Source organism: Balaenoptera acutorostrata, chromosome 18 (assembly GCF_949987535.1).
Source record: "Balaenoptera acutorostrata chromosome 18, mBalAcu1.1, whole genome shotgun sequence".
Classification (NCBI taxonomy): Eukaryota; Metazoa; Chordata; class Mammalia; order Artiodactyla; family Balaenopteridae; genus Balaenoptera; species Balaenoptera acutorostrata.
In genome coordinates, this window is record NC_080081.1 from 63228849 (window position 1) to 63240919 (window position 12071).

A 12071-nucleotide genomic window follows, 5' to 3' on the forward strand; every position below is an offset into this window, starting at 1 on the left:
TTAAAATTCAAATCTCAAATCTATTACAAAATACAGCTTTTTACACTCAGAACCCACGACAAGTCTTTCCAGTGCAAAGATTCTTTAGTGAAATATGACAGGATTAAACAAAAGTGTATTTAACTTCTCATTATTTGATAAAAAATATTAAGAATATAATTCATATATATATTTAATACTTTTATATATTTCCAATACTTTAAACTTGCCTTTCTAAAAGAAAGATCCTTTAAAGTATCTTTAAGACAGGCAAAGGAAAAAAAAAAGGCAAGAGAAAATCATTTCCCTACCAGAAAGCAATATTTCTAGGAAGGCTCTACAGTCATTTGTTCATGCAAATAATCAGAAAAATATATAAACACATATTAGTAATGTGACATTCTACAACTGATGTTACTCCTATAATATTAAGACAATCGAGACTTTAAAGTTCTACTACTGCCACTTGTAAAAATTAAATGCAAAAGCAGCTTAATCTCATTTTCGACACTTATTTCAAAGAAAGTGGTAGTTTATTACTGATTTCCTTAAGAGATTTGGAGCTACCAAATTTCAGCAAGTCATAGTTTGAATTCTAATTACATGCCAAAATTAGTGGCCTGGCACACAATGTTTCTAAGTTTTCTGAATTAAAACAAAACAAAATGTATAGTAATACTCTGACAATTCTTTCTAAGATGTGTTTTCTAGTTATAATCAGACCAGTAATCTGTTTCTTCTAAAAAAGGGTTAAAAAGAAATCAGTGAAGATTATTAAGCTTCATTAAACAAAAGGAAAAAAAGACAAGAGCCAATTTTAGCCCAGTAATATTTTAAAATAAGAGAGACAAATTTTTATAGAATAAAATTTCAAAATCGTGTGTAAATTTATACTCTGATGTTTTTAATTGGAGAAAGCTTATGTATCCTGTAGAAGAAATCTCTAATACAGTCGCTGGGCATTTTTTTTTTCTTTTTGTAAACCAAATCAACTGACTAATATTTCTGGATTGAAGTTATTTACTGACATTCTGAACAGTTACTACACACTAATAAGTAAGCAGAGATAAAAATATATGTCTCCACAGAACAAAAAATAAACAAAAATGTAGCACACAAAGCATGAGGAAACAAGGGATCCAGAATATGAAAGGTATTTTGAAATTTTCATCCTTAGCTCTAGATAAACATTAAAAGTGATTATTAATCTGATTAGGAAAAAAGCAGTGTTACATACAAACACCTGAGGCTACATTTTGTAAATGTACAACTAAGACAACAGCATTAAAACAAAGTCTAAAACCGCACTTTCATAAAATAGTATGAAGGGCAAACAAATGAAAATCAATGCTACCAGGAAGACTGATACCTTACCTTCTCTAGTTCCCTCTCCCCCACAATATGTAAACATAGCTTTAAAAAGAGCTGAGCTACAGTAGCAACACCTTTCTCCACCATTGTTTTCCTGTGGTAATACAAGACTTTTCTAGCCCTTACAATAGAAAACAAATTAGAGTTATCCATTTCTACAGAGAAATATGGATAATATACATAATATAATAATATACATCTGCTGGAACTCATACCTACACGCCCACAAGTCTAAAACCAAAATCTTCCTCTTATCTAGCACCACATAAAAGGGAAAATATTTTGAATGCTTGTGGATTTTATTTAGGTGCTAGTGTGTTCTCAAGCTTTAGTGTAGTATTTTAAATAAAGGAACCCCTTCACTTCTTTTCAAAATGGCTTATTAAACAAAACAGTCCTTCACCTATCACCTCCCAAAACAAACGAAAAAACCCCATAAACCAAAACACTAAAAAAGTATGGTTAAATTTAACCAGCCTGGCGGAATTTAAAGCCTTTCCCCATCCTACCCTCAAAACTCTCCAAGTCACATAATAATTTGAATGAAAATTAAAACACAAAAACCAAAACAATGAAAAAGCAAAACCCACTGGTTCTGGTATCTTAGGTAAAATTACATTTAAAATAGAAATAGGGTCTCCTACAGTTTCATTAAAGCAAATTTTATAGAGAGGATAATTAGCATCTCTTATGAAATTTTCATGAGATGACTCAAAATAAACAGCTTTGAAAAAAAGCAATGAACATAGGCTGTGTCATTCCAATTCTTGTTCTGAAGGCAATACAAAATAGTATGACTTATAAATTCAGCTATTCCCCTTATTAATATAAATTATATTTATAGCTCTACAGAGATTTATAAAAGTCGTAGGATCTTTTCATTTGAATATTTCCTCACAATGCACATCTGACCTAATGTGAGAATACAAACTCTAAGTTTCAAAATTTCAATTACTATTCATAAAAGGATATAAATTTCTATTAAAAAATCTTTAAAAAACCATCTACGGCTATCTTGTTTATCAGTGAGTTTACCGATTTTCTTTGAAAACCACACCCGCCTTTTATCAAGATGCAACTAAACGGAATGACAAGCTTGGTAATAAAAAGAAATATATTGACGGCTGTCTCAAGCAACATTAAACAACTGAAAACTAACCAAATAAAACACAACACATCCACACTGTTCTATGCAATATATTTCTTCATAATGAATTTATAAATGAAATCATACACTCGCACCTGTGCTACTTACCTGTTGTATTGTCTAAATTAAGCAACATAAATTTATTGCAAATAAGGTTTTAAGTCCATTGCAATGGCTGAATTAGCAAAACCTATATATTTTAAATTATAGGTGAAAAGTTTAAGAAATGTATCCAATTTTTGTGGAAAATGTGGAATGTGCTCATTCTTAACATTAAGAAAATTGAAGTTTCTTTTCATGGAAATAAAAGAAACAATTCTCCCGTAATCTGCATCTAACAAATACATGTAGGTTAAGATGAAAAAATTCTGCCAGAGGAATAAAAAAATTCCTAAATCCTAAACTCAGTTTTTAACCAATAGAGAACAGGGGCAAATATATAAAACTCTTGTAATTTCAGCCAGCAGAATTACAATTTTGCGAAAATCGTCTTCTCTAGGTTTTTCTTTTAATATACATTTCAAAATCACTCGAAAATCCTTTATGCAAGAAAAAATACTAAACACCAGCTTTTTTTTTTTAAACTCCCCATCTTAATATTTCATAACGTGGTTTTCTAAATGTATAATTTTTTGGAAAGTCGAGAATTATAATCTAGTGTTCAACATTCAAACCCCCCAGTCCCGCTTCCTTCCAGCCAATCAGGGGGTAACAAGTTCGGTGTTTTGGGAGCTCCGTTAGACACAATTTGAAAAACATCACTTTGCGCTCTCCTACTCTCTTCGGGGAAAGATTCTAAGTGAGGGCGGGTCCCCCAATCTTTACAGAAATAAGAAATCAATCAATCGTTACATCAATTCCAGAGGGAAAAACTTTAGGCAGGCGGTCCTAAAAAGTGTGTGACTGAAAGCCTTATCCCTCTTTTCGAACAACTGAATAGCTGCTGCAAAAATCATCTCCTGCATATTCGCAACTCAGAGTCGCGCGCCCCATACGCAATACATCACACCAGCAAAGGGTTAATCTAGGGTGCCTTCAGCGCAGAAAAGGATTCATGATCCGGTACATCTTTAATGAGGAATTTTACAAAAGCCATTATCTACCTATAAAGTATTACTTAAAGTTAAAGCCGTCACTGGCTCAAATCATTCAAGAGTTGTCGAGTAAAAACTGGTAGAAACTACGAGAAAAAAAATCACTAAAGGGAAAGACAAATAGCCCTTTTCCTTCCGCCTCAAAGTCAAGAGAGCTCCCAAGAAAAGGTGGGGATTGCAAAATTACCGTTAAGTTCTTCGGGTAAAAACTTTTCGGGAGGAAAACATCAATACAGTTTCAAAGATTGCCTTTTTCCTTGAGACACGTTTCAAAGACTAGAGAAGGAAAAAGTCTTCTCAGAAAAGTGCGACTCTGAGAAGGAAATCGCAAGGTCGAAGCCCCATCTTTCGTCTCACCCAAGAACACACCCCCGGCCCCCCCCCCAAGAAAGGACGACACCGTGAGAGCAAATGACAAAAATCCCGAGCAAAAAGCGAAAGTCCAGCATCTTTCCTAGGAGCCCGCTAAAACCTCAAAAGCCTGCCCCCGCCCCATCTTGTCCAAATTGGAAAAGCCAGACGCGGTCAGTGCTACCCCTGCCGAGACCCAGGCGCGCAGAGCCGGAGGGCGGCGTGGAGAAACTCACATTGCTAGGGCATCTCATGCTTTGGCATCAAAGACGACAATATACACGACTGGGTCCCGCGGAGGGTACTGTCCGCACGTCGGCCGGGAGGCACCCGCTACTCCGGGTCCTCAATTTTCCGCCGACCTTAAGTTTCTTGTCACGGGAAGACAGCCGCAGCGGGCCGGGAAAACTGCCATAAAAGACTGCTCGGTTCGGCAATGGGGGAGGGGGCGCTCGTCCCCCTCCTCCTGTCAAGGAGACTCTGCCTGCCGAGCCCCGCCGCGCCCCGTCCCCGGCCCCGGGCGGGGGGTCCTGCTGACAGATCCGCTGGGCGGCGGCCGCTCAGCCGCAGCGCGTCCGCGTCCCGCTCAAACTGCAACTCCCCTCCCCCCACACCCCCGACTCTCCGCGCTCCCGCCACATTCTGCCCGCCGCCGCCTACTCAGACACCCAATTACCCCCAACCCCTACCTCCTCGCATTTTTTGCGATTAAAATGAAGGCGGACCCAGTTCCCACTCCCTGCACCCCCCACCGCCTGCCGGTCCCACCACTGCCACCTCCCGAGTCCCGCTCTGCTACTTCTTCAGGCTCTTACCGGCTGCGCCAACCCTGGCGAAGCTCCGCCAAGTGCCCTTTGCTCGAAGTAATTTTTGGCGATTTTTTTAGTAATTTTTCGGCTGAGTCCTAGTGGCGTTATGCTCTCCGACAGGTTATCCCGTCTCTCCCGCTAGATTGATGAGATCAGGCATCACTCGAAAATGGCGCCGAAAGCGCTGAGGCTCCTCATTCAAATTCGTTAGAGCCAACCCCGCCGCCCCGGGGCATGCCGGGAACGCGGGCTGCCTCCACAGCTGTCAATACCGCCTCCTAACCTCCTTACTCTAGCTTTCCCGACACTCCTGCTCATGCGCAAACTCCTACCCCAACCCCCACGCCTTGAACATGCGCAGAATCATCGCGTGTTCGCCCTTCTGCCTTCGCTTCCTCAGTCGCAGCCCTTCTACCTCTTTTCTTGCGCGTGCGTGCAGCTCCTATGCTCAGCCTAAGAGGTGGAGGGGCCGTGCGGAGTGTGGGCCCGAGGGTCCATAGATGACGTATCAGTCGATAGGCATTTAGTCTACTGTTCGAAGAAAACAAATAAGGGTGCAGCTTAGGCGAAAAGAAAAACATCTTATTGCCAATGTCTAAACTCCAACGGAATGTGTCTGAGACCGTGTGTATGGATACACGTGTACTTGAAACAGACCCGCCTGTGTGTACAGCTCTTGCTGTAAGTCAACGCTTTACCGGAGCTATCGCACTTAAGCCTCAGAACAACTTTATGAGGTAGGTACTATTATCATTCTCCGTTTGCAGACCAGGAAACCAAGGCTCAGAGACTTTGTAAGTAATTTCCCTAAGGTAGCACAGGTAGCAAGCACGTGGACGAGTCCGCATCTGTCAGATTCTGGAGCCCGGGCCGTTCTCTACCATGCTGTGCGACCCAACCTGTGTGTGTGTGTGTGTGTGTGCGCGCGCGCGCGTGTGCTGGAGCCCGGTTCTAGGTTCCCTGTTGTGAAGGCACTTTCACTGAATCTAGTTTCTCTCACTGCGTTCTTGTTCTTAAACATACTGTCGATTTTGGAGAGGTAAATGGGTTATTGGGCAGTCTTTGGGATCGATTAGGGTGATTTTTTAAAAAACGGTTGGTAAGGGAACTTAATCTTGCAAAGATGGGTTTCTGTTGTGTCACGCACTGGTAAAGTAATAATAGCTAGATACCATATATTGACTGTACTCTGGGCTGCCATGGTGCTAAATACACGCTTTACGGAATGATCATGTTTACTGCCCACATCAGCCCTATGAAGTAGGCATTATCTTTATTTTACACAAGAGGACACCTGAGACTCAGATTAAGAAACTTGCCCCAAAGTCTTATAACTAGTAAGTAGACGCACAAGACCTAGGCAAATCTGTCCAACGTCAAAAACTGGGCACTATGGTAAGACAGTAGATGATGATACAGTTGTCAATACTGGAACATCTTCTTTAAAAATCTCTTTTAATCATTCATTTGCTTGAGAGAATTACCCTACCTGCCACAGGCTAGTTAAGATGGAAAAAAAAAAAAACAACTGCCATTGATTCTAAATGATTACATTTTAAGATTATTTTAAAACTGGTTGCTTTTTTCCTGATCCCAAGTTACAATGAATTTTCTAAAGAATCCAACAGTTTAAAATCTGGGGCATTGCTACACTTTTTTCTAGTAAAAATTTGTGATGAATGATAACTGAGCGTACAGACATAAATCATTGTGAGGGTTAAATTAGACAACGCAGGTGAAAATGCCTGAAGTGCTAAGAAGTAAGGAAATGGGAGAAGGCTAGTGTGGTTTGCATTATTGTGGTACAATTGGAAGAGGAATGGATTTTAATAATTTGACATCATCAAGAAGTAACATGGCTGAGTAGTATGGGGCTTACATCTCTATGGTACGTTTGTGCACTGGGTAAGTGAGTAGACTCTGGAACCAAACTGCTTGGGTTAGAGCTCAGCTCTGCTATTTACTAGCTTTGTGACCCTGCATGAGTTACTTTTTCTAAGTTTGATCTTTTGTAAAAGGATTAATGCTGGTACCTCAACCGGTTGTTGTAAGGATGTAAATGAGCTAATATATTAAAGGTATTTGAACAGTGCTTGGTATATTAGTGAATGTTAGCTATTGTTTTAAGTCAGTTATTAACACTGATCTTTTAAAATGGTTTCTTTAGAGGTATTTTAAAAAACTACAGTTAGGGCCATTAGGAATTAGCATTTGTGTTCAAGAGCCCCTTAAAATGATAAATCAACCTGATGAATTATTTTTGCCAAATAGAGTAATGATTTCTGTCAGATGAATAAAGATGTTAAGAGTAACCTAAGAAAATGGAATTGTCTTACTGCTTTTTCTAATTATTAAAGTTAAAGGGAAAAGGGAAAAAACCACTCTAAAATATAAAGTAAGAACCATCCAAATTTCTATCATCTAGAGATAAGTACATATCCTTTGTAATTTAAAAATATACCTGTGGAGAGAATCGGCTAGGTGAAGTCGGGATAAGTGGTATATTTGGGGAATTTATTTGCAAGATTGTACTAGAACATCATGAATTAGTAAAATTTTAAATCCAGTCCCCTTTTAAGATTTATTCTGTCAAGAGAATTCCAAAGTGATGATGATATTAATAAATAATAACATTTACTGAGTACCTACAATGTGTCAGCTAAGCATGCATATCCATTTTCTCCTTGAATCCTCATAATAACTCATGAGGTGGGTGCAATTATTATCTCCATTTTCCACATACTAAAGTTTATATAGAGGTCACTTTTAGAAGATTTAAGTCCTGTTTTAAGATCCTATTTAATAAACCAACAATCCTTCATTAAAGCTTCTTGATTAACTAATGTGGGAGAAAACAAAATCAGGTAACTTGGTTCCTAAGCCTGAACCCAACTGGAAAAAAAATGGTGTTTTGAAAATGAAGAATTTTATGTTTGACCACAAGGGGGTGCAAATTCCCGAGTTGAATTTTAAAGGAAAAAAAAAAAAAGTACTTTTACTTCAGATCATCAGATTCACAGGTAAAAAACTAGTAAGAATACCTTCCTTGAAGTTTAATACTCCACACAGTGATATACTTTATGAGAAGAAAGAACTCAATTATTTAGGGACTCAGCTGGGGTAGAAGTTGTCAACTTTCTTTCATTTTCAATACAGTGAAGAGTTAATCACCCTACCCCCACCCCTTTCCACCCACCCAGTTTGTTTTTCTGCATACTGTTCTTGACTTGTCATAAGAGTAAAACTGAAGTCATAATTTAAAATTTGAGGTTTTACTTGGAAACTGCAGTGCAATCACCAGCAAATGAATGGTAAATATGGGTAGTGTGGAGAGCAGAGGTCTTGTAATTTCAATGCTTTCTTTCCCTCCTGCTGTTTCTGACGAGTAAGCTAAGACTGATGGAATGTTGGCTTCAACATATTAGCTTATTTAGATAAAACTGTGAAAGCTATAGGTCTGTTCATCTTTTAAGGAAGAATGAAGCCTCTTAAAGAAAAACATTTTGAACAGTAACTCAGTATACACTGGTGAATGTTTTAAAAACAATTTGCATAGATGCAAATTGCATAGATGTAAAAGCTACATAAATAGCTTTTATTTTCCTGTTGGTCTTGTTTTTCTGAGGTGGACTTAGTTTTAAAAAAAACTTTTTTACTTGGAAATAATTTCAAATTTACAAAAAGTTGCAAAAATAAGAATAGTTCAGAGAACACCCATATCATTTACTTGCTCTTTTGCAAGGTCTCTGTCTCTCTCCAGATATATATATATATATTTCTTTATATGCAATTTTTTTCTGAACCATTTGAGGTTAAGTTACATACATCCTGGCCCTTGATCCCTAAATACTTAAGTGTGTATTTTCTGTCAACTTCATACATTTACATTGAGAAAATACTTCAGTCTACCATCCACATTCGCATTTTGTAGGTTGGTCCTTATAGCATTTTCCCCTCCAGTACAGGAGCCAGTGTGGGGTCAGGCGCTACATTTAGTGGGTCTTGACTCTAGCTTCTTTTACTGAAACATTTCTACAGCCTTTCTTTATCTTTTATAACCTTGATATTTTTGAAGAATATAGTTTCTCCCTCCACCCTCCTTTTTGATAGAACATTCCTTATTTTGTTTTTGTCTGATGTTTCCTCATGATTAAATTGAGGTTTTGCATTTTTAACTGGACTACTGCACAGGTGGTATTGTGTCCTTCTCAGGGTACCACTTCTGGAAGCACATGATATCCATATGTCCCTCATTGATGATGTTAATTTTGACCACCTGGTCCATATATGGCCCGAATTTTCCAATGTATAGTTACTGTTTTTTTCCTTCCTGGCAAATAAGCAATTTGTGGGGAAATATTTGAAGATAAAGCTTGCTCTTCATCAAAGTTCCCATTTAAATATAGCATCCATTATTGCTGATACAATTTTACCATGATGGTTGCAAAATGATTCAACAAATCTAATACTCCTTTCACATTTACCAGTCAGCCCACAGCATTCTACTGCAAACAAAGAGCCCTTTCTTCTCCTCTATTTGTCTACTTATTATCTGCATTAACTTATGAATTCCTATGTTTTTCCATTTCTGTATTTACCTTGTTTTCCTGTATTCTTTCTACTATATTTATATGTGTATATTTTGTACATTTTTTTCTGAACCATTTGAATGTAAGTTACACACATCATGACCTTTCACCTCTAAATATTTAAGTCTGTATTTAATTATTTTGGTGTTCGAATTGTCCCAGATTTAGCTAGTGGAAGCACCTTTAGTTTGGGTCCTATGTCTTTGTGGTATGTTTATATCATTTTTTGGGAGTGCTTCTTTGCTTTCTGGTATAATAAGATGTTCCAAGTTTAGCTTGTGCTTACCCTGTCGTAGCCCTGGTGTTACCTTTTTCTCCAAAAAGCCCTGTTTCCTCTTAGTGGAGAATGGTATTAGAGATCAAGGTTAGGTATGCTCATTGCTGCTTCTTGGACCTTTCAGGAGACAGAGCTAGGAAATATACACATATATATGCACATTAAAATATGCATACACTAAGATGTACATATAAATAAAATTAAGCTCATGCATATTATTATTTGTATTATAATTGAGAAGATATTATAGCAATATTTATAAAGTTCTGAATAAAGTCAGTGAAATCACAGTCCACATTAACAACTCATACAATTTTCATGTTCCCTTAGTAAATGTCTGTACATATAATTTTATAGGGTCATAGTGTGAAATAGTTTTGTCTTTTTCCACTTAACATGTAAGAAGCATCTGAGTTACTATATCATTTTTACAATCTCATTCTAAATTTCTCTGCTATGTATCATTTAGCAGATTCTACCATTCTTTTATTGGTGGACATCTAGGTTGTTTCCAATTTTTTGTTATTATAAATAATTCTGAAGTGAACATTTTTATGTTTTCCTAATTAACTTTCTTATTTATTCGTTTATTTATTAGATGATTTCTCAGAAGTGGGAATACCAGTTCCCAAAAGGTAGGTATGTTTTGATGGGTTTGATATGTACTGGCACACAGATTAGTCAAACATTTACTAAAGTCCATATCAGAATTGATATATAGAGATGAGAAGTATGTAGTCCCTGTTAGCAAGGAGCTGAAAGTCTAATGAAGAAAGATAAATTCTTTAAAAATTATAATTTGAAATGTACAGGAAGAACATTAACCCAGGTAAGGAACAGGTGGCTCCGGAAAGCTTTTTAGGAGGGAGGTGGTGGTTGAGCTGTGTCTTGAAGGATACCTTGGCGAAGCCTTAGAGGAACCAGTGTAAAAGAGAGAGCAGAAATAGGCCATAGAAAGCATTTTAAGCATAATCACTGGAGTCTAAGAAAACAGAGGAGTCAGAAAGAACCTGGCATGGTCAAGAATATTCAGGTAGTTGTGTGATTTGTTGCCTAGGTGCTTTGGAGGAGTTGAGAAAGATTAGCCTGATCAAGTGGATAGAGGTTAAACTATGAAGGGCCTCACATATCACTTTTATATTGATGCAATTGAAAAATCTTAAACCAATGAGTAATACGATCAGATTTATATTTTAGAAATTCACTTTAACAAGGGTACTGGAGAACAGATTAGAAAATGCAAGAGCGGTGACAGAAAGTCCTGCAGAGGCTATTGTAGTATCTAGGCAAGAAATAAAAAAGTATTTGAACCAAAGAATTAGAAATGATGGTGAAGTGAAGTATAAACAATATTGGATTTACTTACTCAGTATTAACTATGTAACTATTCCCAGGTAACTATTTAGCACCTACTCTGTGTTATGTATTGTTCAAGGTACTGAGCATATAGGGATGAGCATAACAGCCACAGTTCCTCCCTTTATGGTGTAGTCTACTGAGAGAAACAAGGATTAAGTTAATAATCATACAAATTACAACTGTGATAAGTACTATAGCAGAAAAACACAGGATGCCCTAAAAGCGTACACCATGGGGACCTAACACTGGAGATTTAAGTAAGGCCTTTCTAAGGCGGGACAGTTAAACTGAGACTTAGGAAGGAAGACCACTCTAGGCAAAGGAGGAGTGTATGTTAATGTCCTGAGCAGAAAGGACCAGTAAATTCAATGCCCATGAGGCTAGAGCAGAGTTAGCTAGGATGGAAAAAGTTGGAAGGTAAGACTAAAGAGGTTTAGGAGCCTTTGTATAATACATGGAGAAGAGAGAGAAGGAGGCGTGTAGCAAGACTCCTAGGTTTCTGGTGTGGGCAACTGAGTGTCTCTTGGTACCATTTCCTGAGGGAAAATAGAACAGGTTTGATGGATTTTGATATGTGAAATGTTGATTTTTATATGCCTTTGGGCCAAGTACATCCTTCCATCCTCTGTAGAGATAACTGGATATTAGGATTGGAGTTTTGATTTGGAAGTAAGTCTGGAATTTTGAGGAAGGTCTGGTTTGCATGTTGTCTGTAGATTTACTAGTTGACCAATTGTAGATGGTAGTTTAAACTGTGGGATTGGATGAGATCACTGAGGGACGTATGTAGACTGATAAAAAGGTTTAACACAGAATCTTGGAGAACATTGGTAGCTACACAAAAAATGTATACACCGGAAAAAAATTTGCTGTAAATAGTAAAGACACATGACAAACTAAAAAATATTTTTAACATATAAAGTAGGTAAAGGGTTAATATCCTCAATATATAAAGAGATAGGTCTATAAGAAAAATAGAGTTAACCAATACACAGTTAGCAAAAGGAGAAAAACAAATACAAGTTTTTCTTGTTTTTCTTTTTCAAATAAGTTCTTGGAGAGGTTTTATTTATTAATCAAACTTTAAGTACTTAA

At 37.4% G+C, this 12071-nt stretch overlaps 2 long non-coding RNA genes across 5 annotated transcripts in view; one reads left to right on the forward strand and one right to left on the reverse strand.

Annotated features, from left to right (window-relative positions):
* The window catches only part of LOC103009972 (uncharacterized), a 71241-nt gene that overhangs the window by 27311 nt on the left and 31859 nt on the right, over window positions 1–12071 (reverse strand). The window contains exon 1 of one of the 3 annotated variants that reach the window (XR_009005902.1): window positions 4758–4945. The exons of 1 other annotated variant lie outside the window; for it this stretch is intronic. This is a non-coding gene — a long non-coding RNA (uncharacterized LOC103009972). Of the gene's footprint in view, window positions 1–4757; window positions 4946–12071 lie in introns of those variants that run through there. One more of the 3 variants, XR_009005901.1, reaches the window with a different exon arrangement.
* LOC103010359 (uncharacterized) overlaps window positions 5149–12071 on the forward strand; it is a 34655-nt gene continuing 27732 nt past the window's right edge. The window contains exons 1-2 of one of the 2 annotated variants that reach the window (XR_452127.3): window positions 5149–5488; window positions 10216–10252. This is a non-coding gene — a long non-coding RNA (uncharacterized LOC103010359). The remainder of the gene's footprint in view (window positions 5489–10215; window positions 10253–12071) is intronic. The other variant, XR_003621648.2, reaches the window with a different exon arrangement.